Raw genomic sequence first — 23615 nt, 5'->3', positions numbered from 1 at the left:
GAGCTTAACTGTCCATGCATGTGTCTCACAAGGGCATGGATTTTTTATTTTATATCGTATTGTCCTTGCAGTGGGAGCTCAGCTGTCACCTCTCAAGTGGGAATAAGACTTGAAAGACGTGGTCTGGCATAGAAAACAAACTTACGATTACCAATGGGGATAGTGGGGTGGGGGGAGCAGGGGGGATAAATTAGGAGTTTGGGATTGACATATACACACTACTATATATAAAATAGATAAACAACAAGCACCTGCTGTATAGCACAGGGAACCATATTCAATATTTTGTAATAACCTATAATGGAAAAGAATCTGAAAAAGAACATATATATATATATATATATATATACACACACACACATATATGTAAATATATGCACACACACATATAACTAAATCACTTTGCTGTACACCTGAAACTAATACACATTATAAATTAACTATCCTTCAATTAAAAAAAAATGTTATAAAAAATAAGATAAATTTTTTAAAAAAGGACCTGGTCTGGGAGCTTGGACATGGCTGTGGTAATGAAGACTCTGGATCCTCTTTCATGTTTAGAAACAGAAGTCAGCAGACTATGACCTGTAAGGCCAAACTGGGCCCACTATCTGTTTTTGTTTTTTTTTTTGGGGGGGGGTAGGAGTTTATTAATTTATTTATTATTTATTTTTGCTGTGTTGGGTCTTTGTTTCTGTGTGAGGGCTTTCTCTAGTTGTGGCAAGCGGGGGCCACTCTTCATCACGGTGCGCGGGCCTCCCACTATCGCGGCCTCTCTTGTTGTGGAGCACAGGCTCCAGATGCGTAGGCTCAGCAGCCATGGCTCACGGGCCCAGTTGCTCTGCGGCATGTGGTATCTTCCCAGACCAGGGCTCAAACCCGTGTCCCCTGCATTAGCAGGCAGATTCTCAACCACTGCGCCACCAGGGAAGCCCTCACTATCTGTTTTTGTAAATAAAGTTTTATTGAAACATGGCAATAGTCCCTTATTTACATGTTGTCTATGGCTGCTTTCAGGCTGCAATAGCAGAGTTGAGTAGTTGCAACAGAAACCAGATGGCCTAAAAGGCTAAAAAATGTCTGTTCTCTGTCCCTTTACAGAAAAAGTTTGCCGAGCCCTGGTCCAGAGTCACAGAAGATAAACCACTTTCTAAATCCTGCTTGCTATTTACTTCCAAATGATGCTTATGAGGTGGGGAAAGGTCCAAATCCCGGAAAAATCTTCCAAACTAAAACCATTATTACAGCCAATTACAGCTGTTTCCTTTTAAAACCAATGTGCTTCTTAATAAGGATTTCGGGGGCAGAATATATTCAGGTGATTTTCTCTTTTGAATTTTCACGTTCTGGTTTCCCCTCCATTTAGCCACATGCATCCATACTGTCTACAGGATGATTGGGATTGTTACAGATAGAACTGCAAGGAGAAATTAATAGTTGACATTTTGCTTCTGACATCCCAAATACGGTTTTCCAGCAAGACGATATTTTTGATAGCCCGGTTTTGTTGAGAAGGAGGATTTTCTCAATTTCTTTATTTCCTCTTTGAATTGTTATCATAGAGTCCCACATAAGGCAAGTCCCAACCAAACAGAGAGAGAAGACAAAGCCCACCTTTTCTGATCCTAGGTTACGAGGATTGTGGGAAGAAGGAAAGCAGAGGAAGAGGAAGCAGGTGTTCCGACACGGGTGTCAATCTCCCCTCTCTGAGCCAAAATCATGGGTAAAAGCATGCATGACTCTGAATCCAGATTGCCTGTGTTAAAATCTTGGCTCAACCCCGGGCAATTTAACCTCTTTGTGTTTCTGTTTCCTCATCTGTAAAACAGGGGTAATGGTATTACCTTCCTTGCAGAATTGTTCTGAGAACAGAGTGAGTGAGTGTTGAAGAGCTTAGAATAGTGTTTGTTTACTTAGGGGCATTGTGGTGGAGGATGCAGGGGATGGATGTTACAGTAGATCTTGGAAGGAACGCTGAGAAGAGGGTGGGCTCTATCTCTCACTCCCATTTTGGGGTCTGGAAGGAGATCACCCTAAAGGCTGCCCCTGCACCAACCTGGAGCAGCCCCATCAAAGCAAATTCTTCACCAGAAGTGGGGCTGAGCTTGTCCTTCTCCAGCAACTCAGGACCAAGAGCTGAGTGCCTGGTAGGAGGGTTTCCAGAGGGAATCGTCTTGGGGCGGGGGCGGGGGCAAGGAGACCACTGAGCTGGGACCACTGGGAGGGCATCTGAGTCATAGCAGGTCTCAGATGGTCCAGTCACCATCAGAGCCCAGATGGGGCAGAGTCAGCAAGGGAGCCCACCACGTCCGTAAGAGCAAAGAGAGAAGGACCATGGGTTATCCTGGCCACAGCCATCAGCCACTGACCCCAGCAGGAGGCCCAGGAGCAGGCCCAGCCTCACCCCAGCAGTCACCAAGCCAGGGGGCGCCTGGCACCTGCCAACAACTCCAGAGTAGAAACCAGCAGAGATGGACAGGCCACCACCCCTCCACCACCAAGCATTTGGAAACCACACCTCTCTCCTGTGGTGAAGAGGGGCGGGAACTGGAAAGACTGTGTATTCTATCTAAACTGTTTACTATTTAAATTAAATACAAGTATGTTCAGACATCCCTGGTGGCACAGTGGTTAAGAATCCGGCTGCCAATGCAGGGGACACGGGTTCGATCCCTGGTCTGGGAAGATCCCACATGCCGCAGAGCAGCTAAGCCCGTGCACAACTGCTGAGCCTGTGCTCTAGAGCCCACGAACCACAACTACTGAGCCCATGTGCTGCAACTACTGAAGCCCGTGCTCCGCAACAAGAGAAGCCACCGCAATGAGAAGCCCGCGCACAGCAACCAAGAGTAGCCCCTGCTCACCGCAACTAGAGAAAGCCCGCGCGCAGCTACGAAGACCCAACGCAGCCAAAAATTAAATAAATAAATATATAATTCTTTAAAAAAATTCCAAGTATGTTTATTACATTAGGTTGAAATATAGTCCTCATATCACAGTTCAGCCCTCCCTCTCACCACTTGTCCAGCAGGATGGGGACTTTTATAAACATATTAGATCATTCAGTAGAAGTAAAGAAATTGCCCTTTTTATTGTTGCACATTTGAGGGTGGCGGGAATACATTTGTGACTCTGCCACTCTCCCCCCACCTTCAAACTGGATTACATGCTTAATGTCTCCTCTCACGCCCACACATGCACAAGCTGGTGTCTAAAACCAGCTTCAGGAACAAGCCCGAGGAGTTTTCGGCTCTAAGGTAAACAAGAAAAAGAAAACCTTTCCAAAAAAACGACTCATTCCTGGTAGCTTTATTTTAAAAGCAGGGAAAATGCAACTCCTTGCATAAACAGAATTTGAAAGCACAACTTTTTTCTGCTCTCTTTCTAGCTAATCAAGGGAGAAAATGACAACCAACCTGTCAATTAAAATGTACTGTTCACTCACTTCGTAGAATAAGGCTTATGCTTTGGGTCTATTAGGTAAACTACAATTTTTTTTTTTTTACTTTTAGGGACAGAGGGAACAAAGGAAAGAGCAGAAATCCCTAAGCTTCAGTCTTGGGAATACGCTGGAGGCCACCCACCCTTGGTGACTGGAGACCCCACTCAGTTCCACCAGCGTGAAGTCAGACGGTGTCCTCAGGCTGTTCCTCAATTTTCAGGACAAATCCACAGGGTTTAGTAAAGCTCTAGCTCAAAGCAGACTGGGTGACCTCAGACGGCTCCTCTGGGGCAGGAGGGGAGTTGGGGCCACTGGGGTAAAAACAGTGCTGTCACCACCAACTCAAAAGGCCACCTGTCAACGTGCCACATGCCACTGCCTGGAGCGTGCACACATGGGCACACACACACACATACACACACGTGTATGCACGTGTACACTCCCCAGGGGCCGAGGCCAGGACGGCATCCCACATCAGATGGGTGGATAGCAGGTCTGTCTCGCCAGCCGGGAGCTCTCTCCCACCCAGAGAAAACAGCAGAGACCAGAAGGCAGAGCCTGGACAGCCCACGCAGTCTGACCAACACTGGCCTGTGAAGGCAGCAGGATGGAACCAGAAAGCGGAATCATCGACCTTCAAGTAAGTTCTCTGTGGGAGAAAGGGGAGTGGAGACGGGGAGCAGAGGTGAAGTTGGGGAGGAAGGATGAATGTTTTGGTCACTTGATATTCTCCCCTTGCGCCCATTCCCTTTGTCTCTGCTTCCCTGCCTGGTTCTCTGCTTGTTCTGAAATATGTGAGAAATGTACTGTTTAAATCCCTCTTGGCCTCTGCGTCCTCCTGTCAAAGAGTTAATTACGCTGGTATTACCAGAAAACCATTTCACAGTCCAAACGGTGCTTTCCCCCAAACCCCAAGACTTATTTGAGGGCTGCCAGGCAGTTCTGCAGAGAGGGGAAAAGATAGGAGTTTGGGGTTAGGGAGGGGGCAGCTGGCCAGCTCTGCATTTCACAGGTTGGAAAAAACTGGAGCCATTCCCCAAATCTCCCCACAGGACAGAGCATATCATTTGAACAGGGCAAGGGAAGGACATCAGGGTAATTGACCAGGAGGAAGCAGAGACCTGTGCTCCCCTCCCTGGGACAGGTGTGGCGGCACCCGAAGGTCCAGTCCAGCATCGCAGGAGGCAGAGGAGGGTTCTGGTGGGAGGGGGTCAAGTCACTGGGATCAGTACTTTCTGACTCTGTCTACTGAACAGGGTCGACCCTCCTAATTTAGAGACCACAGAGGTTGATGAGAAACTTTCAGAGCCGAACAGTTGAAGGATGGAGAAGGACTCTGGAGATCCAGCATTTCTGATCGCAGGGTCTGTTCTTCAAATACAATCTTTACCAGCACTCCATACCTGCTTCAGGTCGAAGGGCAGCTGCTGGGGATGTGGGGCAGGGTGGTGGAGCCTCCGCCTCAGCCCCTCCACCCCTGGGACAAAACTAGGGAGGTTCTAGGATTGCTTGGAGACCCGTGTCCAAACCGTTGATGCAGTGTGACCACATCTCAGTGTGGCTTTCCTTGTCATCCAGCCTCAAACGTGGTCTCACCTCGTTTGCTGGTCCCTCCACCTGGAATGGTCTTTTGCTTGCCTGGTCTCCTCTAACACTTTCAGGTCTTGGCTGGAATGCCCCTGCCTCGGGGAGACCTCCCCTCCCCCCTCCCAGAGGAAACCTCCTCCCAGTTTGTCCTTACCCATGCCTGTGTGCAGTTGTGCTATGTGTTCACTGCTTATTCAACCTAATCACTCTCATCAGGACATAAACTCCAGGAGAGCAGGGCCTCCTCTGTTTATGTATTGCTGGATCCCTAGTATCCAGGGCTGCACTTGGTACACAGCAGTTGCTCAGAAAATATCTGTTCAATGAAGGAGTCAAGGAAACCATGAGGGGGTCAACTATAAGGTCGTCAGTCAGGACTTCAACCCAAGTTTCTGACCGGGGTGTTTTCTCTTCTTACTTCGTCTGGTTCTTGCTTCCACTGGAACCTGAGTAGCTAAGGAAACAGTATTGTTCATTTTCAGTCTCTGAGGAACAAGTTTCTTACGTGCGGATGGGTTAAACAATCCTGTTACAGGCTAGGGACTCTGCACTTGAAAGAAAGGTTCAGAAAGAAAGAGGTCGGTAGGACTGCGGAGGAGGGACCAGCCAGACCTTGAAAAACATCTCTACCTCTGGCAGGTAGCTGCCGTGAGGGTGCCCTTTTCTTCTTCACCAGAAGGAGAGTTATTCTCTCTCTCTTAATATACTTTTTTTAAAATTTATTTTTATTTATTTATTTTTGGCTGCTTTGGGTCTTCGTTACTGCACGTGGGCTTTTTCTCTAGTTGCGGCAAGCAGGGGCTACTCCTTGTCGCGGTGCGTGGGCTTCTCATTGCGGTGGCTTCTCTTGTTGCGGAGCACGGGCTCTAGGTGCGCGGACTTCAGTAGTTGTGGCACGCAGGCTCAGCAGTTGTGGTTCGTGGGCTCTAGAGCACAGGCTCAGTAGTTGTGGCACGTGGGCTTGGTTGCTCCGCGGCATTTGGGATCTTCCCGGACCAGGGATCGAACCCGTGTCCCCTGCAATGGCAGGCGGATTCTTAACCACTGCACCACCAGGGAAGTCCCTAATATACTCTTTTATTCTGGAATCTTACTCACACCTCCCTTAGGTCATTTGTTTACTTGGTCAGAAGGTTATCCATTAGTTTCCACAACTTCCCGACCAGCTTTCTGGATCACATTAAGTCTTGGATCCTTTTGGGGAAACTGCAGTCATCTGAGAAGGTGAGCTTCGGTTAAGGACAGGTGGAGGTGTCTGTCACCTCGTGGCACGATTTCACCCTCTCCTCACATGGCAGCTGCCACGTGAAATCCAGAGGAGAGACATGTATAAAGACTCTGGGATATTACTGACTGAATAAATAGTTCCTGCTCTGTTTGGGAGATGGTTTCCCACGGGTGGTAAAGCTCTATTACTGTAACTCAGCATTTTATCCATTCATTCAACTCGTGTCCTCTGATCAATGAATGACAATATACTTCACTCTATGCTTGCTAGGTATGGAAAAGTTATCTTATTTCATGAGGTCAATATAGTGGGCTGAATTTCTATATGAGCTAAATAATGTTGCTCTGTTCTATAACCCCAAGACCAATTCTTAAACTTGTAAATGTGTTATTTATTCCAAGAATGACAGCTAGAATGTGAACGATTTACTGTTTTCCATCCTGATCACCCCAGTCCAAATAATGATAGCACAGTCTTTAAACCAGGCAACTTTCTTTGGCATATAAATATTGTTCTCCCCTTTATAATCCTGACCTTAGAGACTTCACTTATGTTAAGTACATAGGTTACGTCTTATTGCTCAGTACCCCATCACCAAGACAAACCAAACCAAAGGAAGAAAAATATTCATTGAGCTTCAGCACTCCAAGCACCAAAGAAACCATGATACCTGACCTTAGAAAGCTTATAATTAAGTGAAGGAAATATACACAATTAACTATAATATAAGCTGTTTAGTTAAAACAGTGTTTCCCAAAGATGTATTATAATTACCACCGATGGGTAGAAAAGGTACTACCAATGGCTGACAACTTCTTTGGAAAGATTTCTTTTTTTAAGATTTTAATTTATTTTTGGCTGCGTTGGGTCTTCGTTGCTGCACGTGGGCTTTCTCTAGTTGCGGCGAGCGGGGGCTACTCTTTGTTGCGGTGCGCGGGCTTCTCCTTGTAGTGGCTTCTCTTGTTGCGGAGCACGGGCTTTAGGCGTGTGGGCTTCAGTAGTTGTGGCACGCTGGCTTAGTTGTTCCGCGGCATGTGGGATCTTCCCGGACGAGGGATCGAACCCACGTCCCCTGCATTGGCAGGCGGACTCTGTGCCACCAGGGAAGTCCCTGACAATCTTTCATTGTCACGGTTACTGTTATAGTTTTAGTGTGTATTACAAAAAGTGTAACTAATCCATTAAACCTGTGATTTCAAAATTTTTACTGCTTAGGATGACACTGAAGTAAGTGGCACGATACACTTTAACACCTTAGGCAGCCCTTGTGGCTTGCGTGGTCACACCCTGAATGTCTGAACAATTGTGTGTCCTACCTGTTCAGAAGTGTGATGGTTCAGATGGTATGAATCACAGGTGTGTGTGTGTCTGTGCGCACTGCTGGTTTCTTTTCAATAAAACACTGAAATCTCGAACGAGGTACAGCTGAAGTTTGGGAAACTCCAATCTAAAAAGCATTAATTTAAGTTTCTGCAATCAACACTGCAGGTGCTTTCCCAGGTCAGGACCTGTGAGCCTGGGATGGCTGTAGTGGGACAGTTCCAAGTGAAAACGAGTGACACAGTCCTCAAAGCAGGTTGCCTCTACCCGGGGAACGACGGGACCCGCCCCTCTCCCAGGCTCTGGACTTGACTCGTTTTCCATCTTTCCCCAGCTCCCAGAGTCTGGATGTATGAAGGGGTGAGAACAATCCCTTTCTTCCCCTTCAGCCAGAGTTGCACCCCGACCCGGAGCGTGGAGTCCAAGCTGCCCTCCCTGCGCCTTCCCAAACTGAGCTCGTCTCCTGTTTGCAGACTCCCCTAAATAGATTCAGTCCTCCGCCCCCTTTTTCCCACCTGTGCTGGATGTGGAAGCAGACAGGAAGATGGTCGGAGATGGTCTCCCAGTAGAATAACTAAGACTCGTACATACCAAATGCAAATGCAGTGTGGAAGGGGTGAAGTACAGCACGAGACGGATAGAATGCAATGGGAGTGGAGAAAAAACTACTCATGAATAGGAGGCTGTAGACAAAGTGCTCGGGAAATAGTTTCAAATGGAAGTCCAGAAAACAACTTGTTAGTACGTATCAAGAGACTTAAAAATGACCCAGTAACCCCACTTCTAGAATCAGCCCAATAATCAGACACATGTTCAGAGGTGTGAGGATGTTCACTGAAATATTATTCATGACAAAAATGGAGTGTCCAACATTGAAGGAATAGTTAAGTAAATTTTGGTACATTTGTGAATGATATCGTGGAATATTTTTTTTCAATGTTTGGGAAGACTATTTAAAGGAATACCAAAATTCTAATTATATCTCAATTCAAAAAAGTAATAATATGTACAGAATGTTTATACAGAAGTATATAAACATTTATCCCAATTTCCTTTAAAAATCATAGAGTAAATACGTGCAGGAAAACTATTCACAAGAAACACGCCAAAATGTTAATACTTGTTATTTCTGGATTATAAACACTGATTTTCTTCTCTTACTTTTATTATATTTTTACTTTTTATTTCCTCTACATGTTTTCTACCAACCCGTATATTATATTTAGAAGAGAAAAAAACCTGCAGTTTAAAAAAGAAAATCAAAGAAGCAGATGTGCCTATACGCAAATGAGAAGATTTGTGACCATGAGCCATAGCGGATATATATACACATATGTATTAATTCCCCATCTCTGATTACCACAGAAATAAACAGCTGACTAATAATCTTTTATGTAAGTAGGCTTCTCCTTTTAAGCGGTTGTCCCACTTTTTAAAAGTTTTACGTAGTATCGCAACTCTTGTTTTTCACATCTGAGAGTGCTCCAAAAAGAGACTTCAGAAACGTAAAATCCAGGGACAAGCCTGCAGACCACTGAGCCCCTTCAGAGGGATACTATCAGACATGAGTTGGAGAGTGGGGGGCTGCATCCCTGAGTTACATTCTATACCTGACGATTCTAATAACATGTCCAGCTACCACCCACAGAAAAATGTAAAAATCACTTGTATTAAATAGAGAGATACAGAGGTGATAGCTAGACCGAGAGACTGATGACAGAAAGATCTGGGGTGCCTCCTTGGAGGAGGTGGTCACTGGGTGAACTTGGAAGCACGAACAGGACCCTGAGCAGCAGAGGACATTCTAATCGTGAGGACAGTGTGAACAAAGGCAGAAAATCATGGGGCATATTTGGGGAAGGATGAGCAACCCAGTTCGTCTAGACTACATGGTAAATGGAGGAGAGACAGCGAGAAATGTGATTATAAAGGTAGGTTGGAACCAGATCATGATGGACCCTGAAGGCCGTGTCACCCTCCTCTGGGATGAAGTGACCAATGACTCTGGTGATGGATGTTCTGTGCTTTGCAGAATCACCTGGGCTCTCAGATGGAGGTCCTGGAAAGAGGTGGGAAAGGAATGAAAACAGTGGCTGTGTCTCCCAACACCTAACCCCCTCCCAGAGCTGGGCTTAGAAATGGGACCTGGAGGAGCAGACCTAGCAGACCTAAGGCCTTCAGAAGAAAACTGAGGTCCAGAGACGTGTGATGTTTAATTGGGCCTTTAGAATCCTCACAAGTGACCTGTCCAAATCAGCCACCACACTGGGCCACGTATCTAGACAGCAAACTCCTCAGTAAATACTGTATCTGTTGACTCACCCACGTATGTGGGTGAGTCAACAGATACAGTATTTACTGAGGAGTTTGCCAGGCAATTTGCCAGGCACAGTGAAAGGGTCTTTCGAATACTAGAAGCAAATAATCCTCCCACCCACCCCGTGGCCACGACTCTGCCTTTAATGGAGGAGAAACTGAAACTCAGGGAAGCCACGCGCCGCATCAGGGCAGGTGAGTGACAGGGCAGGACTCAAATCTAGGTTTTCTTTTTGCTCCGCTCTGGCTCAGTGGTTTTCAGATGTGGTCCTGGTGCAGCTGCTTCCCGTCCCTTGGGAGCTTGTTAGAAATGCAAATTCTCACTCCCCACTCCAGATCTGCAGGATCAGGAACCCTGGGCACCGGGCCCAGCAGTCCGTATCTTAGCATGTCCCTTGGTGATTCTGATGCACATGAAGTTTCAGAACCACTGCTGAGACACGGCTGATTGATGCTGGGACAGCGGGCAGTATGGAGGCTCCAAGACTGGCCCCGTCTCTCCCAGGTAATGCTAGATCGATAAGCCAAGGCATAGCACTGGCACCAGACCTAGAGGAAGGCAGCCCACCCAGGGTCAGGCAGGGAGGCTGGCAAAGCAAGGGCCCAGGCTGGAGCAGATGCCAGGGAGGTGGGGTTGCCAGTCACTTTCTGAGAGCACAAAGGCTCTGAGCCTCCTAAGTCCAAACTTCTCGTTTTGATGCAGGCACCCCACACTGTCACTGCTGCTACCTGCCTGCCACATACCTGTGGGGATTTACACCCACTCTGATGAGAGATGGTTTGGGGTTACTGCAGCCTGGGAAACAAGTGTTTTAGACAGGCCCACCCCACTAGGGAGATTAAGCATGATGAAGGGCACCGGTGAAGATGGATGTCTCTCTCCCGTCACCCAGCCCTGCATCTACGCGAGGAGGGCAACTCCGGGCAAGAGTGGGACTTTCCCACAGGGCACCCCGCACGGCCGCCCGGGTCGGGGGTGCTCACTTTCTCTTGGGGTGGAGAAAAAAAGGCACAGGGCCTTGGGGACAGGAGGAGGGAGGGCGGGGGCACTTCTCAAACACCAGCCAGGTGGGGTCATGCAATCCGGCGCGTCACTACAAAAGGGCTGCCGTGTCCTGGACGGCCAGCCTCGGAGCTGGGAGCTCGCCAGGCCCCAGCCAGGAAAATGGGAAACCCCTGGGCCTCTCCGAGGTGACCTCCCTGCTTCCACCGCCCCCGTCCAGGAACCGGGGCAGTTCACCCCCGGGTGCGAGGCTCAGGCTTCGCTCTTTGTTTTGTGTGCTTGCCTCGTGCCAGGGGAACACGTTTTCAGTCCTAATCTGTACGCAGCCAGGCTGCTCTCCTTCACGCAGCCGGGACCTTTCCCCTTCAGCTGCAGTTTCCTAGAAATGTGGCCGCCCAGTGTTATGATTCAAACTGCGCTCAGTCCCTATGGATAGCAGGGCAGGGCGGGGCTGGCAGTGCTGGACCTTTAGTGCCACGCCCTGTCTCTGCCTCTGCCTTCCTGGTTTTCCCAGCAACCTACGTGATTTAATGCTCATCCACACCCCCTGCTGTGAGCGGCCTTCGGGAGGGGGAGGGGTGGGGGTGGGGAAACAGGAGATCTTGCCAAACCCGTCATTGCTCTGGTTGCCATAGCAGCCTCTGTGAGCCGGACAGTCAGGGCCTTCCCGGCCCCAGGCGGCTTCCAGGCTGCCGCGCTCAAGGAGCAGAAGCTGCAGGCTCTGGGTGAAAGCTGAGATTTCTTGTCTCCAGCAGCCTAGCGGGTGTGCGGGGAGCTGGAAGAGGAGGCGGGGGGAAGGAGGAGAGCAAGGGGTAGACAAGCTTCTGTTCAGTGCAGCGTCCACTGGTGTCCCCAGACCCCAAGAGTTCAGGATCGCCTGTACTGTCCCAACATGCATTTCCCAGTAACAGCAGCCCGCAGGGGACTGTCACTGTGCAAGACGGGGGGTGGGGGGGGGTGGGGGGGGTGGGGGGAGGTGGGGGCGTGGGGGGGTGGGGGGGTGTAAAGACACAGACCTACTAGAGAATGATCTTGAGGATATGGGGAGGGGAAAGGGTAAGCTGTAACAAAGTGAGAGAGTGGCGTGGACATATATACACTACCAAACGTAAGGTAGATAGCTAGTGGGAAGCAGCCGCATAGCACAGGGAGATCAGCTGGGTGCTCTGTGACCACCTAGAGGGGTGGGATAGGGAGGGTGGGAAGGAGGGAGACGCAAGAGGGAAAAGATATGGGAACATATGTATATGTATAACTGATTCACTTTGTTATACAGCAGAAACTAACACACCATTGTAAAGCAATTATACTCCAATAAAGATGTTAAAAAAAGATGGGGGGGCGCAGAGAGGCTGAGGGACAGAGAGACAGGGACAGAGGGGAGCGCTGTTATTTTGTTTTCCATTCTCCATGGGACCTGCAGTATTTTTTCCTCCTCCCATAAGAAGTCAGCGTCCTCCCCCACCACCCTGATGTGACCTACTTATCTACACCCTTTAAAGGGAGGGACCCTGGAAGGCATCCCAGGCCAGGGCAGTTCTGAGTTTCAGAGACGAGCTCTTTAATAAGGGAAATCCAGAAGCTGTAAAATTGGGGGGGGGGGGGGCAAGGTGGTAGGGAGGTCAGGCAAGGCTGGGAAGAAGGGGGATAGAGGTGGGTGCCACTGGAGGAGAGCGCTCAGCAGCGGCCGCTGGCCATCAGGCCCGAGTCATGCCATGACTAAGGGGAAGAGGTATGGGGCGCAGGAGTGGCGGAGCAGCAGATACCGACTGCTGGAGAGAGCATACAAACACAGGGAAAACCAAACAAGATGCCAGCTTCCCCACTGTCTGCCCCTAGTCCACTGAGCTGAGGTATCTCATCTCTGAGCCCCAGTTTCCTCATCTGCAAAATGGGGATAAGAATTTCTACCACAGAAGACTGATGAAAAGATTATTTACCACACCCTCTGTTCCCTCCTAAAGAAAACTCGACTAGGTCTCAGAACAATGGCACCCGTAGGATAAAAGCCACTACTTCTAAGCACTACCTACTCTGCAGGAGACGCTGTAAACGTAGTTTATCTCACTTAATTCTGCGAGGAATGTAACATGCCCGAAAAGGAATCCAAGGCTCAGAGGAGTTAAATCATTTATGCAAAGTCACACAGCTAGGAGCAGAGCTGAGCTTCACATTCATGGCTGTCCACTCAAGGCATGTGCTCTTAAACACCTCCCCTGGACTGTACCATCACTGGCCTTAATGAGAAAGGATCTGGCAAAACCTGTGTCCCCAAATCTTAAGTAAATTTAGAATGCTGAGTCAGATTGGGGCTGGAGGAATCAAAAAATAACTGGGCTGTATAATGCTATCGTTTTGTCCTCTTGGCACTCAGCAGAAGCTGTCCTGCAGTCTGGAGGCTGTAAACGGCTATCTGGTCTCGAGCTGCTGGGCCTCCAGCCTGGCCCCCCTCCAAGCCATTCTCCTCCCTGTAGCCACAGAGAACATTTTCCTGCTCCCAGGAGTGGTTCCCAGTTGCCCTCAGGATTACATCCAGACCCAATATGGCCAGGGCCTCTCCTATCCTTAGTAGACCTTAGGCCTAGTAGGCAGGCCCTACCCCATTTTTTATAAAATGTACTAAAATACACCCATATCATTCACTAAACATGAATTTTTTCATGTATAAAAATTTGAAAGGACTTTTAATAATTTGAACGTTGAAATGATTAATTTAAATATTCAGTTTTCATATGTAGGTGCCAATGCATGTTTTTTCAGGCCTCAAATATTTGGGGCCTTTGTAAAGCGTATAAGCACTATGCACATGGTGCCCTAATGGGTGAAACAGACCTCTGGGTAGCCCCGGGCCACCTCCCCTGCATCCCTTTTGTAAATAGTGTTTACTCTGCCTAGAATTTTGTTTCTCCTTCTACAGCTGTAAGTACTCACACCATTCTCCCCTCCCTCATTGCCCTGCAGTTTATTTATTTTGACCTAAGGTCATAGATACTTAACCTGTCAGTTTCCTTGTGTGTAAAATACGTTTTAATAAAACAGGAATAATAGCGATACCTACATCATAGGATACGTTTTAAGAGGATAAGTTAATACATGAAGTATGATTCATGAACCATCACCTGGAAGCTTGTTAGAAATGCAGAATCTCAGCCCCGCCCCCCAGATGGACGGAATCGGAACAAGATCCCCCTGTGATTCAAAGGCACGTTTAAGTGTGAGAAGCACTGCCCTGAAGCACTTATGAAAATGCCTGTTACTTAATAAACACTCAATAAATGACAGCCGCGTTGATTACTATTGTCATGACTATTAAAGGTCAAGCTTTCATAGCTGTCTCTAGTTTCCCCTCTTGACTTACTTTTAACTTCCAAACTCTAGTTCAGTGGTTTTCACACGGAGTTCCTGGGGAACACTGGCATCCTGGGCACATCCCAGCTAAATGCTGAGGTTAGTCAAGACGTGTTCATTTCCTGCACTCAGGTAGCCTCCCTCCATCTGCAGGAGACAGAAGGAAAGAGGTAATTGCAGTAGGTGGTGTGACACCGTTTATCAAGAAAAGGATGCAGAGGTGCTTCAGAGGCAGCTGACCCCGGCTTGCTGGGTCAAGGAAAGTGCTATTTAAATCTAAGAGCCGATAACTCAGGATTCACCCCCAAAGTGTGGTTCCTATTTAAACGGCGGACTGACTGTTCCCACAGTGTGAGAGGGGCTGGAAAGGGCTTAAACCTTGCTCTAGGGAGCAAAGATCTACTAAGTAGGTCTAGATCGATTGGCCTTGCTGTTTGCTCCCCCAGGCAGACAAGGGAGCCATGGGGATTTGAGTCTGGACTCTACGTGGTGTCCTGGTACGAAGCCCAGTCACTTAAAAGAAATTTTGGCTACGTTGCCAACTGACCCTCAGTAGTTGCAGAACTGTTACGCTGGGCACCTTGGTTTCCTCATTTGCAGGACGAAAATGATATGCCCATACAGGGTTCCTGTAAGAATTAAGTGAAAGGCAGGAGGTCCAGTCCCAGGAACACAGCAGGGCAGAGGCAAGGGTTCACGGGTTCTGGGCTGTGCAGCAGCATCTGGGCCCGCGTGGGCTGGACCTCTGACGCTGCAAGCATTTCTTCCGAAATGTACTTGCAAAGACCACCCCCCAGCCCGGGCTGCGGGGCTGAGCGGCCGAAACAGCCAGTCAGCGAGCAAGATACGGGGCGGTCAGCTGGGGTCAGCCGGGGTCGCGAGTGGCTGCTTCTGTTGCAAAGAGAAGGCGCTGTTTCCCGGGCCGGGGCAGCCCCTAACGGATGCTCTGAGGGCCCCAGAACAGACTCGGCCCAGTGCAGCCGCTGGCAAGGGCCCCGTGGAAACGAGAACACTCTTTACAAACGAGAACACGCTTTACAAACGAGAACACTCCTTACACGGAGGTTACCACGTAATCTACAGGACATCTACCGCATCCGACCTTTCCCGCCCCACGCGCCACGAGAGACCGGCCGGCGCAGGGCCCGGAGGCCGCGCGCCGGCCGCCGCCGATTGGCTGCGAGGAGCCGGGCCGCCTTTGATTGGCCGCAAGGAGGCCGGGCAGCCGCCAATTGGCTGCGAGGAGCCCTGGCCGTCGCCGATTGGCTGAGAGGAAGCCCGGCCACCGCCGATTGGCTGCGAGGAGACCCGTTGGACCACTCCGCGGGCCCGGCCCAGCGAAAGCGAGGTCAGCTGACTGGGTTGAGCCCGCGGAACAGAAGCCGAGGTCTGGCGCTGGGCGGGTGGTGGGTTTGGCCTTGAGCTTTTGTTACGTGGCTGTATTGCTTCCTTCCCCAGCAGAAGGCCGAGGCCAGCCCTCGCCCTTTTCTGAAGCAAAACACCCCCTCCCCACCCCGTGGCTCCGGCCCGAGGGCAGAGGGGCCTCTTCCCGCCGGGCCTCGCGGAGCGGACGCGCTGACCGTGGGCGGGGCCTACGGGGCTATTTCGGTTCCTTCTCAGCCCCGAGTCTTTGGTTTCCTGCTGAGTTTCCCTGCGCTTCCCTTACGCCGTTAGTGACCCCAGACACCACTTTCCGAGCACTTACTTTACGTCAAGCAGGCCCTCTGCGTATTTCTTTGCCTGATTTTTCAGGGCAACAGTGCGGCAATCACTAACCCCCATTTACAAAAGAGAAAACATGCAGTTCAGAGAACTTAATTTGCTGAATGTCACAGTTAAGGAGTGGTTCCGCTGGGTTTCACCTCGCTGTCTGTGCACGTTACCCCTGCCTGCCCTCCATCCGGGTGAGGCCATGCCAGGACCATGCTGAAGAATGGTTGTGGTCAGCCCCATTCTGCCCCGGAGTCACATTTGGGGGGCCAGGCTAGGAAATAACCCAGCTCTAGGGAATTGTTAGAAAAGATTTCCCCTAGAGCCTGTTTCTTTAGCACAGGGATCTAATCAAAGCTTGTGATCTGGAATTCTTTCCCGGCTTCCTGTGAGAAGCACCCAGGCTTGGGGCACATTCCGCCTCCCATCCTCATGCCCCTTCCCGCCTCTTGACCCTGCAGAGAACGAACAAGGCACCGCATTTGTCCAAAGCCTCTCCAATGGGAACTCTTCTGCGGATCAAGCATAAACATCATGAACCCAGAGAAGGGGAAAGTAAGGCATGGGGCGCTTCTGGGCAGTCCCCCTCCAGTGGGCAGAGTGCTTGAGAAGGACAAGTCTCCCAGGTCTTCTCCCGCTTGTCCCCACGGAGTAGACACATCTCACACCCCCAGGAAAACCTCTTCTCAGTGAGAGGGGAGGACTGTGTGAGAAAGTGTAAGTGACAGCTTTGAAAATCAGACACGTTGTACACGTGGAAGACAGGGTTTTTGTTTTGATGAGACATCATCAGTAAGGCCATGGCTGGCTTTTATTATTTATTATAAAAATAGTACAGGCCAATCGCCAAGTAATTCCACCTTGTAAACATAACTACATAAGAGAAAAGCCTGAAAACCACCTGGAGGACCCATGCCTTAAGATCCCTCGACAAAGGGGATGCAGACAATTTATGAAGGTCACTTCTTACCCCATCTGCAACCTACAGCCCTCCATTCACCTGGTACTGAAGGTGGGAGATGTCTGCGGTAATAGAGCCACAGAGGGGTGGGGTGGGAATGATTCTCCTTCTACATGTGAGTGAACACAATATGAACAGAACAATGAAAAATTTTAAATACGGTTAAAAGGGGAGGAGGAACAAGTTACCAGGCACCTGAGATGACTGTAGTTGAAGGCCCTGGAGCCAGGGAGGGGAAGGTCTGAGCAGCCCACAGTGCCATGGCTCCAGGTATACTGTATTTTAAAAAACTACACGTTATCAGGTGGAAAGCCCTTATAGTTAACCTTTTTTAAAGCTTCAGTTGCCACATTTGTAAAATACGGACTTCGGATAAGATGGTTCCTAAGCTGCCCCCAATGTGGAAACTCCTGATTCTGCAGCGTCCAGGTATTTTCATTAAATGACGCTCACCTCCTCCATCTCAACAACGTGTTAATCATCTGACTAACTGTTCAGCTTCCCTGCTTTATGAGATCATCCGTGCCGGTTCCAAGTGCACCTGGCTGCCACACAGCAAACATTCCATGTGTGAGCTGGGGGTACGTGTTGTTGGGGTGCTAGGTCTGGCAAACTTGAGGCGTGCTGGTTTAACCTGAAACAGCACGAAACACAGTGCCGTCCCCAACAGGCTACTGGGGGCCTGGGCCTGGGGCAGAGCCTTCCGATTCACTTTGAGGTAGCATTGGTTGTCATGCCTCGGGGCTTGGAGGCGCGAAGAGCCTTCGCCTACCAACGATCCTCAAACAGTTATCAGGGCCTACCCTTCCTTCCGTCAGGTGGGGGCCATTACACCCCTAACCATCAGCCCCGTCTGCTAAGTCGAGGTGCTACTTGATAGGATCCACAGCTGGGACTAAAATCGTCCTCAGGAGGCGCTTGCCGGAGAATCTATGTATATCCCATGACTACACACAATCGTGGCAAATGGTCATGATCTCTCAGCAGCAACCCACACATAGTTTCCAGAAGGCATCAGTAGCTCCTTATAGGTATGCCTCAAACCTTCAAATCCACAGATAAGGCCATAGGCTAGGGTGGGACCCAGGATTCTTTTTTCTTTTCAGTTAATTGTCGCACCACGTTCTGAGTGCCATCACTGAGGGAAGGAAGAGAAGGGGTGGGAAAGGGCACAGTTTTCAACACCTTCAGCACAGTGGTTAAGAAAACAGGCTCTGGAGCTAGACTGCTTGGGCTTGAATCCTGGGTCTTCAATTTTCTTGCTGTGCTGTCTAACCAAAGGCAAATTACTTAACCTCTCTGTGCCTCAGTTGCTTACAGGACGATTATGAGGGTGAAATGAATTAATTGATGTAAAGCACCAAGAGCCATGCCTGCCCCATATAAGTGCTCTATGAGCGTGACTATTATCATGGCAAGTCTGTGCTAACTGCCTTCCACGTATTACTTAGTTAACATTATCAACAACTCCTTCCGAAAAGGAAAATACAGGAAGTTACTGAGTTCTACACTAGTTATAACAATGTCTGTGACTGGGGGGATATATAAGAAAGGAAATAAACATATTTGGACCAAGGCCTTGTTTCTTCTACTAGTCCTTTCTGTGTAAAGGCTTTCATACTATGCCTGATTATGCTTTTTTGACACAGTAATATGAATTGGAAATCTTTCCATGTCAGAACTTGTAGCTCCACCTCGTTCTTTTTAACTGCTGTGCAGTATTACATAATATGGATATAAATAGACGCTTTACCCATTCCCATATATTTCTTGTGTACCTAATGTTTTCTGTGTCCATACAGGATGTGGAAGGGAGCATAGGTGGCAAAGCAGCATACAGCATGTTCCCCAAGAGGCTTGTAATTTTGTGGGGGGACTCAGGACTTAGATTAAATAATCAGAGACAAGTACAAGAGAGTATGTAATAAAGTATCAAATTGAAGTTGTGTCCATGCTAGTGATTTAATAGGAATAACAACAGATTGTAACAGTGGAGCTGAGGGCCTGCCTCCTGGAAGCCCTGGCTGGGATAGAGAGGAAATTTACCCATTAATTCTTCCAGCCTCATTGAAAAATTACTCAAGACAGGAAGCACCAGCCTGCACTCACTTAACAACAGTGCGACGCAGCAGCACTTGTGTCCCAGCTGGAGGTGAAATGCTGCAGGCCTGGTGTCTCCTGCAACTGGCTACAGGCGGGCAGACCCTTCCTGCTAACACGCTGCAGGGGCTCGGCCTCCCCTCCACCTTCTGACGAGGGCTCGTGCTGCTCTCCCTGAATCCCAGGTGGTGCAGACCCCTCCAGGCACAGCAGCTCTGTTCCAGGAGCCAGAATGAGAGCTCCCTTCTTTGGCTCTGCTTCCCTGGGAAGAATTCACTGGGTCGTGAGAGCAGTTGCCACAAAGGCCCGGCTGGGGACATTCTGTGCGTAGGTACTCAGAAGCATTTGCTGAGGCTGTCTTTCTTTTACCCCAGCCCTGAGCACGAGTCACTACCTAAATCAGTAACACGTGGCTGCTTCAGAGAATTAGGTGGTATCAAAGCCCACACTTGACATTCCTTCCCCGAGGCCCTACCCAGCGACATTTTCATACCTTAGTGGGGGTAAACCTTTCGGCCTCATCCTTGACCACTTAGGCTTCCACACATGCCTCTGTATGGACAAAGTCAACAGTCAATGAACAGAAAAATATTTACTAGGTACTTCCTATGGATTTAGCTTCATACAAAGCATGGGGTTAGGGATTTGGCGGGGGGGGGGGGCGGTTATAGGAAAAGAGGGACAGGGTCCTCCCTTAGGGGCTTAATACCTTGATACACAGAGGAACGCAACACAGTAGGTCCCCAAGTGGTCACAGCTGGTGGCGTGGGAGAGCAGAGAAGCAACCTGGAAGGGAGTGGAGGGCCCCTACCAAGATGCTTTTCACAGAAGCATCTATTCTCACCTCCCAAAGCATCCACGTCAGCATCTCTGGGGAGTGAGTTCAGTAGGACAGGATGACCCAGTATAGCAAACAGATCCAAGTCTGGTCACAGGGTCACAGAAAGTCAGTGTTTCCCCGGTCATTTGAATGACTACCCCACTTTTTCCTCTAATTTTGAAAAAGTGGAAAGGCTTGTGCAATGAATATTCTTAAACCCTTCACCTACCTTCATCAATGCTCTCACATTTACTTTCTCTCTTTCTATAGTTACACATTTCCCCCTCATTTGGAAGTGAGTTGCAGATACCATCCCTAAATACTTCAGCACAGATCTTCTAAAAAAAAAGTATTCTCCTGCATAGCCCCAATATCACGTTACTCTGAAGAAACTGAACACTGATACACAGTTCACAGTCACTTTTCCCAATTGTCCGCCCTCTATAGCTTTTCGCCTTTTTAAAAAAAAATTGAAATAGAATCAAGGATTAGTCATTGCATTTGGGCGCCTTGTTTCTCAAGTCTCTTTTAATCTGTAACAGGACCCTACTCCTGTTTTTTTCCCTTGCATCATCTTGACATTTTTGAGGAGTGCGGGTCAGTCATTTTGGAGAATGACCCACAATTTGGATTTGTCTGTTTTCTCATGACTGAAAGTAGGTTCTATTTCTTTTTCTTAAAATTATGGTGGTGAAACATCTGTACCACGAAATTTACCATTTTTACCATGTTAAGTGGCAATAAGTACATTCATAATATGGTGCAACTATCCATTTCCAGAATGTTTTCATCATCTCAGAGATTCCACACCCATTAAACACTAACTCCCCATATCCTGAACCCCCAGTTCCTGGCAACCATTATTCTAATACCTTCCATGTCTATGAATTTGCCTATTCTAGGTACCTCATATAAGTAGAATCATATGATATTTGTCCTTTTGTGATTGACATTTAACAGCATAATGTTTTCAAGGTTCATCCCTGTTGTAGCATGGGTCAGAATTTCCTTCTTTTTTAAGGCTGAATAATATTCCATTGTATGTACCACATTTTGTTTATCCACTCATCTGTGGACAGACAACTTGGGTTGTCTCCAACTTTTGGCTACTGTGTATACTGTTGATATGAACAGTGGGGCACAACTATCTGTTTGAGTCCCTGCTTTCACTCCTTTGGGGTAAATACCTGGGAGTGGTATTGCTGGATCATATGGTGACTCTGTTTATCTTTTTTTTTTGGCTGTGTTGGGTCTTCGTTTCTGTGCATGGGCTTTCTCTAGTTGAGGCGAGCGGGGGCCGCTCTTCATTGCGGTGCGCGGGCCTCTCACTATCGCGGCCTCTCTTGTTGTGGAGCACAAGCTCCAGATGCGCAGGCTCAGTAGTTGTGGCACACAGGCCTAGTTGCTCCTCAGCATGTGGGATCTTCCTAGACCAGGGCTCGAACCCGTGTCCCCTGCATTGGCAGGCAGATTCTCAACCACTGTGCCACCAGAGAAGCCTCTGTTTATCTTTTTGAGGAACTGCCTGTTTTCCACAGTGGCTGCATCATTTTACACTCTCACCAGCTTCTGATTCTCATGAGGCGTCCAATTTCTCCACATCCTTGCCAACCCTTTTTTTTTTTTGTATTTATTTGTTTTTCATCATAGTCATCCTAAAGGTAAGAGGTAGTATCTCATTAAGGTTTTGATTCGCATCTCCTTAGTGACTAATAATGTTGATCGTCTTTTTATGTGCTTATTGGCCATTTGTATATCTTCTTTGGAGAAATGTCTATTCAAGTCATTTATCCATTTTTTTAATCGGGTTGTTTTTCTTTAAGTTATAGAAGTTCTTTTCATATTCTGGGTGTTAATCCCTTATCAGATATATAATTTGCGAATATTTTACTCCCTTTCTGTGGGTCATCTTTTCACTCTCTTCATAGTGTCCTTTAATGCACAAAAGGTTTTAATTTTGATGAAGTCGAAATTATCTATTTTTCTTTTGTTTGTGCTTTTGGTGTCTTATCTTAGAAATCATTGCCTCATCCAGTGTCACAAAGATTCTCCTCTATGTTTTCTTCTAAGAGTTCTATAGTTTTAGCTCTTAAGTTTAGGTCTTTGATCCATTCTGAGCTAATTTTTGTATCTGGTGTAAGGTAAGGGTCCAATTTCATTCTTTTGCATGTGGGAATATCCAGTTTTCCCAGTTTGCTGAAAAGACTGACCTTTCCCCCATTGAATGGTCTTGGCACCTTTGTCAGAAATCAATTATTTCCGGGTTCTCTACTCCATTGGTCTGTATGCCTGCCCTGTTCCATTTTAAGACATATATGGCTTCTTCCAACCTCCTCCTAATACTTGTATCCACTCCCTCAAAGAGAAGGAGAATGAGGAGGAAAAAGTCTTAACCACAAAGGAATTTAACGTTATGAGGCCCTGGATCTGGATTTGAAAGCCAGGATAAGTGCAACCTTCTTGAGGTGCCCCGTTTTCAGATGAGCATTCAAATTGTTGGTGTTGAGCAAGCTATTTATTCTCTCTGAATCCACCCACTTACTAAGGCACAAACATTCTCTACATTTTTTCCCCTGTTACCAAACTCAGAGGACTCAAATATGCTTCAAGCCATGTTGTTTTGAAATCCTACACAATGCGAATGAGATTGATGTCCTATGTGTGCTCAGCTTTTAACTCACAGAAGAAGGAGGTCTGCAATTCAACGACAGTTATTTACTGAGTACACTTTATGTGGGGTACTGTAATGTCAAATTCATATTCGTGGTGGCTTACAGTGTAGTTGGAGAGGCAAAGTATGTATATACATATGTGTGACTTGATGAGTACTTGGAGATGGGAGAGGTGAAAACTGAAACAGCTGGCAAAACCTCCAAAGGGGGGGTCTTCAGGGGACTGTTAAAGAGGAAGAGTATATTAAGATTCAGGGTTGAAAGTGAAGAATACTGGGTATGGAAACACAAAGGCAGGAATGAGTAAGCTCTCTGGGGACAGTCAGAAGGGCAGCCCGACTAGATTAGCAGATGTGTGTGGGAGAGCACCAGTGGATGGGTGGGGTGCGGCTAGATTATGTAGGATTTTAAATAACCGGGCAAAGGAATGCGTACCTGATTGACTACACAGTAGGTCACCCTTAAAAGTTCTTAAATGATGTGATTAGTTTTCTGAATGGAGGAGTGGGGTCCTGTTTTAGGTAGGTTGGTCCAGGAGGGGATGTGGGATAGATTATTGGAGAAGAGGAATTGGTTCATTTCTCATTAGGGCTTCCCTGGAAAGAAAAGTAGTAGCTCTCTGCCCCAAGTCCAACTCCAGAGTGAGGTATACTGACAACCCTTCTTATTGAAATCTGCTGTTAGAAAATGCACTGGATCTAAGATCCTACGAGATTTTACCCACATTCAACCCAGCCCACTAACCTTTTGTGGCATAAAATTTCCACTGCCAGTTCTGTTTTGCTTTGGCACCCTCCCCAGACTGCCTCATCATGGTGCCATGCTTCCAAAGCTTCCAAGCTACAGGCAGGGCTGCAATTTTAGTTTCTTCATTTTTACGAAAGGTCAAGTTTTCTAAAGCTATTAGTGGGTCAGCTGTGTTGAGAAGGTGCAGGAAAACTGGGGGACACTGCAGCTGACCTTTAGAGCCTTCTCGCCGTTTCTCCCCCCTCCTCCCAGCTCCCTGCCCAAGATGCTGAGCCTCATCAGGACCTGGTACTTCCTCTTCACTCAGTGCTTTCCCACCACAGCTGAAAACTGCCTGTGACACACACAAGGGATTCAAGCC

The 23615-nt window shown here is 48.0% G+C and overlaps 1 long non-coding RNA gene across 3 annotated transcripts in view; it reads right to left on the bottom strand.

The window, feature by feature from the left end:
• The window catches only part of LOC116760754, a 115951-nt gene that overhangs the window by 45957 nt on the left and 46379 nt on the right, over positions 1–23615 (bottom strand). For all 3 annotated transcript variants that reach the window (XR_004351844.1, XR_004351843.1, XR_004351845.1), the window contains exon 4: positions 14255–14391. This is a non-coding gene — a long non-coding RNA (uncharacterized LOC116760754). The remainder of the gene's footprint in view (positions 1–14254; positions 14392–23615) is intronic.

This window comes from Phocoena sinus, chromosome 10, assembly GCF_008692025.1.
Source record: "Phocoena sinus isolate mPhoSin1 chromosome 10, mPhoSin1.pri, whole genome shotgun sequence".
Taxonomy (NCBI): Eukaryota; Metazoa; Chordata; class Mammalia; order Artiodactyla; family Phocoenidae; genus Phocoena; species Phocoena sinus.
The sequence above is the reverse complement of the archived record's forward strand: the minus strand, read 5'-3'. Positions and strand labels throughout refer to the sequence as shown.